The 7,977-nt window shown below is 40.1% G+C and overlaps 1 protein-coding gene across 1 annotated transcript in view; it reads left to right on the top strand.

The window, feature by feature from the left end:
• SPATA18 (spermatogenesis associated 18) overlaps positions 1–7,977 on the top strand; it is a 55,572-nt gene that overhangs the window by 574 nt on the left and 47,021 nt on the right. The gene's annotated exons all lie outside the window — the stretch shown is intronic.

Here is a 7,977-nt window from a genome sequence, read left to right as displayed (position 1 = left end):
AGCCACCCAATGTACAAGTAACTTGAGTAGTACGCACTCCTTGGTCCCTGTCGTCAGTATAATCCAGTAACCGTTTTAGTCAACAAAACGCAGTGAAGGCAAGAGCAACCAAGAAGCAAGAACTGTTCCTTAGGTAGCTGAAACCACTTCTAGTAAGTACCTTTGGGTCCTAGGGCTGCACAACTCAGCAAGAACCACCAAAGAGAGCAGCTGGCAAAAGCCGTCTTTCTCTAGCAGCTAGGTCAGTTTTGCTTTTTGATGACTGGAGCCATTGTTTCACTGCTCTGCATACTTTACGTCAGAGAATTGCTGTGAAGTTTAAGTGAGATAATCTGTTGCCTAATGAATCTCATAAACTTTTTCCCTTCTTGCACTTGATTTTAGCTAATGTCAGTACCAGCTGGTCATCAGTCTCTGTATATCTTCTTTCCCAAATGCTAGAACCACTTGACTCACATCTCTAGGCTCACGGCTGCCCAGATCTCTAGGACAAATCTGCGTCTTAGGAAGGCTGTAAGTTACAGCCCAGTGCTTCGGGAGTTGGTGATAAGCCTCTGTTAAGAGTCTGACTGTGGTCGCATTTATCAATTCAGATAATTGGGCTTTTGACTGATGCTGTCTTCCTCTGTCCAGTTCTGGTACCGTAGTCCTTAGTTCTTATGCTTTGCCTCTTTTTCCTTCGCTTGGAAACTTCTCCTTTTCTCAGGCAAGCACACGCTTATTCATCCTCCAAGAACCCATTCAAATGTCACATTCTCTATAAAGCCTTTCCAGGCTCCCATAGGCAGTTTTTGCTGGTCTGTCCCTTCACTCTGCTCCTAGTCTTTGGAGCACTTCATGTTGCATTGTATTTTATCTTGTTTATCTGTCTGACATCATCTGAAAGACAGAGAGGGGCTTGCCTGGTGGCGGAGTGGTTAAGTTCGTCTGCTCCACTCTGCGGGCATGGTTTCGCTGGTTTGAATCCAGGGCGCAGACCTAGCACTGCTTGTCAGGCCATGTTGAGGCAGCATCCCACATAGCACAACCAGAAGGATCTACAACTAGAATATACAACTATGTACTGGGGGGCTTTGGGGAGAAGAAAAAAAAAGATGGAGAGCTCTATCTGGAAGGCCCATGTCTTACTCATCCTTTTATCTCTGATGTGTAGCATAGTAATGAAATTTAATAAATGTTTTAGAACCTGCCTGATATCCCAGTTTCTAAGACAAGCAGCCCTGCCTTGATTTTGCCAGCTTCTCTCCCACTCAGGTGGTGGGATACCTAATAACTGATTTTCCTCTGGTTATCTGGAAAGTCACCTTCTAGTTGCTGATCCCCATCTCTCTGACAGGACACTTCACTGTTCTCCTTGATGCCAATTTTATAGTCTTTAAAGAGATCCAATACACTCACATGACCACATCTTTAATGTGGGTCATTCCCAAATGTATTATCTTCAAGATTTTTTTTCTAAAACAATAATATTTAGATAGAGCTGTGTGCCTGGCAATGTCTCTTTAATTCTCCCAACAGTCTTATGAGATAGGTCATTTTATCTCCATTTTACAAATTAAGAAATCAAGGCTCATAAATGGCTAACAAAGTTTTCAACAATAAAGAGCCAGGATTGAACCTAGGTCCATCCGACTAAAGTCTTTGCTCTTTCTACCATATGAAACAGCCTTTAATTCTGCGTTTTCTTTTGCCTGTTGCATGTTATTAGCATTTAGAAGTGCAAAACAGAGCTCCCCAGGGCTAGAGTACTAGTCAGATTATGAAAACATTCACTTTGTAATGGATGGAATAGTGTCCCTCAAAAAGATATATCCAAGTCCTAATCCCCAGGACCTGTGAACGTGACATGACAGTTTTGCATTGCTTAATGACAGGGATAGGTTCTGATAAATGTATCATTAGGCGATTTTGTCATTGTGCGAACATCATGGAGTGTACTTACACAATCCTACATGCTATAGCCTACTACACACCTAGGCTACATGGTACTAATCTTATGGGACCAGCGTTGTATATGCAGTCCGTCATGGACTGAAACTTCATTGCATGGCACATGACTGTATTTGGAAGTAAGGTCTTTGCAGATGTAATTAAGAATCTCAAGATGAAATCACCCTGGATTTAGGGCGGGCCCTAAAAGTGACTGGTGTCCTTATATGAGGACAGAGACACACACTGAGGAGTGAAGACAGAGGCAGAGAGAGGTCGGAGCGATGTGTCTACAAGGCAAGGAGTGCCAATACTTGTCACCAGTCACCAGAAGTTAGGAGAGAGGCATGGAGCAGATTCTCCCTCAGGGCCTCCAGAAGGAACCAACCCTGCTGATTTCTGACTTCTGGCCTCCAGAACTACGAGAAAATAAATTTCTGTTGTGTGAAGCCACCAAGTTTGTGGTAATTTGTTATGCTATCCCTTAGGAAAATAATATGCACTTCAAGCTCAGCACATCCAAAACTGAACTCAAAATCTTTCCTCGCAATCTGCTCTTCCTGTGTTCCCTTAGTGAATGACACCACCATCCAGTCAGAAACCTCAAAGACATCCTATACAATTTCTAGTATGTTCTTTCTAAAGTACGAACCCCATCATGTCACTCCGCACTCTGAAATTTAAAATCCTCTGATACCTTCCATGATAAAATTTAAACTCCTTATATTAGCACAGATGGTCCTTTACTTTCTGGTTCCTGTCTACCTCTTTTAAGCTCCTTTCCTGGTCCTTCCACCAACTCATCCTTCTCTCCAGCCATGTGCAATATTTACAGTTCCCAGCCATTTGCCTGATCTCATCAAGTTCTTAATGTCTCTGTGCCTTTGCATATGTGGGTATTTCTCTTTTTTTTTACCTACCTATTCTTCTACATGTTCACTAAAACTCAACTCAAGCGATATGTCTTCTGGGAAGCCTTTCTTAATCTTTCTCCCCATTGCAAATTTCTGATTCCTGTGCCCCTCTCTGCGATCTTCAAGCATGCCTCTATTGTCACATTTATCCCACTACACTGAAATTTATTTGCTTGCCCATCTGTCTTGTCTGTGAATTCATACATCTCCAAATTCCACCCCTCTTTAAGGATCAACCTCAGTTTCACTTCTTCCTGACAATTAAAGCCAATCATGATTGCTCTCTCTTTTTAACCGTTACTGCACCAATTTCTTATGGCACCCATTTGATACTTAATGACACAATATCTTGTATTATTTTACTTTTCGTGCACATATAGTTTGTTCCCGAGCAGACTGTAAGCTCATTACAAAGCAGGGGCAATGTGTTACTACTTCTGTGTTGCTCCAAATCCTGAATACATTAGGAACCAAGTACATACATAATATCTACTTCATAACTTTGATGAGTGAATATTGGGTCAATTTTTTCCTATCGGGGTAAAAAATATTACTGGTACCTAAGTGTCTCCTACGTATGTCACTTTAATCCTCACCGTGCATTACCCCAAAGAAAAACCTCGTTAACTCTCATCTCTGTGTCTCCTAAGCACCCTCCCTGGGTCCAGTCCTGCCCTCTCCTGACTTAACCTCTAGGAGCTCCAAGGTGGTATGAAAAAGAGACCAGAACATACCATTTTTCTGTTTACAGCCGTTTGCTGCTTCCCCATTACCTACACAATACAGGTCACTTTCTTTAGCCTGATATAGAAGACTCATTGTAGCTGAACCCAGGACTACCTTTTTGGTCTTGTCCCCGATCCCCTGACTACTCGATCATCACCCTGGACTAGCGTTCATCATTCCCTGCCTCTCCAGGCAATTTCATGCCTCTTTGCTGCTGTCTGACCTGTTCCATTGTCTCTTCTCTTCCTGGTGAACTCCCCTCCATCCTTCCAGAGCTGGCTGTAAATGTCACTTTCTTCTATAACTTCTCCCGATCCTTTCTTTAGGAGGATGGAGGAGGAGGCGAGGGAAGGTCAGTGTTTCCGTTTTGTATTTACTCTATTGTAACTTGTCGCATTGAACTATGGTTGTGTATCTCTCTCCTGAATAGATTCTGAGGTGCTAGGAGCTGGGAGTGGATCTAATTTTGCCTTATGATTAAGGCAGACATTTCTGTCACACCAGAAATTTAGTAATGTTTATCAAATGTGCCGAAAAGATCTATTTCAGCATCCTCCATCGTAGGGACTGCCCTCATGCTGTCCCATGTCCCGCTCCTGGGATGCTTAAGGGTATCTTACAATGTAGATCATACCCACTGGGTCTTTGCAACAGCTTAATGTGTCCTCAACTCATTCCCTCAATGGCCGTTTTCACAGCGCCAAGCATTTGCCACTGCATTTAGCTAGCAGAGCTACAAAGATTGAGGGCAAAGATGCTTCAGTCTTCCATTATCATGATGGAAATCTGGGTTTAGTTATCTTGTGGCCCTCAAAAATCACACTAAATCTCTTTTTTTCCTTCTAGTCTGTATTTGCTACATATGCTCTATAGTTTATTTAGGTGCTAAGGTGATGCAGTTGTGAGGTAACATTTTCCTCTTGTTTTTGTAGTTTAACCAATTGTGGGCATGAAATAATTTTACAGAAAAATTCTGAGCTGTTGCTCTGAGCAGGGAATGCTTATTGGTACGACAAGGAAAACAACATCCCTGCTTCTGTGCAGTGGGGGGAACTGCCTTCGGATCCCAACCTATTAGTTCTTTCTCTAATGGGTGGTGTTTTGTTTGTTTTTTTAAAAGTCTTTTCCTTTCCTTCAGTGTGGAAGAGAAGAAAAAGGACCAAACGAAGCTGATAAAATGAGAACGCAGGGCATTCAGAGAACACTGAGTAAATGGACAAATTAGGGTTTTTGTTACCTGCCAGTGGAGACAAAGTGCCTTAGCAATACCACCAGTAAAAACTGGATTTAAAGACAGCTTCATGCAAGTAGGTCAGGGAAGACTAATGGATTTTCTTTAGACAGTAATACAGGCCCTGACCCAAAGAAGCATGAGCCTAACACAGACAGCTGTGGGACAAGAATAGTATGGCACACACAGAAGAGGATCAGGGCACCTGAAAAAACATCCAGGCCAGAGCAGAGCAGAGCAGAGCAGATTATTCTGTTAGGCACACTGGCTAAGGGTTTGCAACTGTCCTTAGTGAGGAAGAACTGCAAATGATGATGAGGAGTCCACCATACATCCTTGTAGCTTACTGCACATATATATATTCAGTATAGCATGAAACTACACACACGGCTCTCATGACCCTCAAAGGATTCAGTTCATCTTTTGTTGGCTTCTTAAAATCCCAAATTAAAAATCTCTCTGGTTGACTGATGTAGGTAAAATTCAAGGTGGACAAAATTAAGGACTTTCAGAAAGCCTGTTCCATCCACATGTTTAAGACATCACAGTTAGCTAGAACAAGTGGCTCCTGGCCAGCTGGTAGAATTTTGATGCCATAAGAACCACCAGCTGGCTATTAAGTTTGCTTTCTTTCACTTCAATGGGATTATGACATCAGATATAAAGCAGCCAATCACCTCCTTGCTTCTTTCTTGCCTTGCTTGCTTATTTTCTTTCACTTCTTTCTCTTTTTGTTAACAATTCAATTTAACAAACTTTTATAGAGAGCCTAGAATGTGACAGCTGCTGTGCTGAGGATATAAAGCTAAGTAAGCCTCTATCCTTTTCTTCAAGAAGCTCACAAGCTTATATAGGAGACAGACAAATAAGTATAATATAGTGTGATGATTACAACAGTATCAACATGTTCAAAAGTTGAAGAGAGAAAGCATAAAGAAGACAGCGATGAGCTCCGAGGTGGTGGGGGAGTCAGGAGATTTTTGTCAGTTTCAGCTGGGTTTAAATTTATTAAAAGTGCAATTACAGGGAAACCGCTTGTTTATTTCCTGGAAGTCAGGTATATAAGTTATTCTAGCAAGCCTCCAGAATAAACTGTACTCAAGACAGACTAATGTTCTCAGAATCAAGGCTTGACCCAAACTGAACTGTGAACCAAAAATTGAAACAAAGGGCAAGATTTGCTCAACCTGAACCACAACCAGTATGTTAAAAATAAACAAAAACAAGCAGCATAAGAGAATGTCAGAACTGCAAGAGATCTTAGAGTTCATCTAGTCCATGTTTTCATTATATAGATGGGAAAAATGAGGCTCAGAGTGATTAAAGACATATAAAGTTATGAGAAACCACTAACTGGCCGAGTGTGAGATAAAGCAAGAGTGTCCACGTTCAAGTTTATTATTGCTTCACTTCTGATAGGGTACTGCAAAAGAAAGGTTTGATTTTTATGTTTTCTTTCCAAATAATTGTCTAGTAGAGAATATCCTAAAATAATAAAATTGGGACAAAATTAGTGCATCAAAATATTCTCCAGTAGAACATTTGTTTATCTTTTTTCTTTCACATATTTAAAAAGGAAGGCTTATCAACTTTTTAAATAGAATCTCAACCTTGTTGACTGCATGCTTGTAATTTGAAGCATATGGATTCTTCTTTAATTAGCAACATAGACTATTTGCACTCCAGGCTCTAGCTTTCTCTTAAATTGATTGCTATCCAGCACCCATCAAAACCTCTGCAAAGAACATCATCATTAAGGGCTCTTATGAGGATGTCCATTTATTCCTACAGGTATGGAATTTCTAAGCTTATATCAGATAACATCACTAAAGAACTAAGAAATTGGAAGTCAATTGCTTGGCCCTCTCTTTGCTGATGTGTGTTCTAGTGTTACTCCCTTGGCAGTGATCAAAGATGACTACAAGAAACAATCATATCAAGATTTTACCTTGGGGGCCGGCCCCCGAGTGGTTAAGTTTGCCCGCTCCGCTTCAGCGGCCCAGGCTTTCACCGGTTTGGATCCTGAGCACAGACATGGCACCACTCATCAGGCCATGCTGAGGCGGCATCCCACATGCCACAACTAGAAGGACCCACAACTAAAATATGCAACTATGTACTGGGGGGATTTGGGGAGAAAAAGCAGAAAAAATAAAAAGAATATTGGCAACAGTTGTTAGCTCAGGTGCCAATCTTCAAAAAAAAAAAGTTCTTCCTATATTTTCTAAAAAAAAGATGGAAGTTATTAAAGATACCTTCATTTGAGTTGTTCTATACTCTTTGGAAAAGGATAAACATACTTTACAGTTGGTACCAGAAAAATGCATTTCCATTTAAAGAACTGGTGGGTTTACTTTTAAAATAAAAAAACGATGATCATAAAACTCATTTTCCTTTCTGCCTTGGCTTCCACAAAGTCCAGAAATAAATGTTAAATGAGCTCAATCTTAGTACATAAGCTTAAATTTTAGGCTTATTTGTTTTTTTCTATTAAAAAAGTATTTTTTATTTAACAACGATATTTCCTATGTGTCTTTCACTGTAAGCCATCTCAGATCCTTTTTTGGAAGTAGTGGGGAGGAAATAATGAATAAATATGTAAAGCATTTCATTTGTTTTGAGTCATTGAGGGCTAGGCTTCTTTGTTACTAATAAACACAAATTTCCTGCTATGCACAATACATGCTCCAGAGTTCTATGAAACCAAGAGGTATGTGAAATGATTTAAGGCCTTAAGGATCTTGAATCTAGTTGTGAGGCTACAGCATTGTACAGATAAATGACATCAGTAGCATATTCTAAGGTGATTCGAAGATCTATTCGGTCCTAAGACTCTGTAAGTCTAATTATTAAATTAGTAATATGGATATTTGGTCAAAGTGTATTCTGTTTGGAGTCAGCTTAAACATTGATGTTTTGGCTAACATTTTTCTGAGGGCAGTAAAGTTTTTGAGTAACTTTGTTTCTGAATTAAGTTTTCACAAAAGCAATTCATGTTCACGGTAGAAATCTGGAGAATCAGAAAACTATAAAGGAACAAATTAAAATCATAACTTGGGTTCATATTAGAGAATATAACACAATATATATAATTTAGTGTCCTGCTTTTATCACTTCATGTTAGATGGTGAGAATTCCTGGATAACAGATATCCTTCAATAACAAGATTTCTATTGT

This window comes from Equus przewalskii, chromosome 3 (assembly GCF_037783145.1).
Source record: "Equus przewalskii isolate Varuska chromosome 3, EquPr2, whole genome shotgun sequence".
NCBI lineage: Eukaryota > Metazoa > Chordata > Mammalia > Perissodactyla > Equidae > Equus > Equus przewalskii.
Note: the sequence above shows the minus strand (reverse complement) of the source record. Positions and strands in the feature narration are given on the sequence as shown.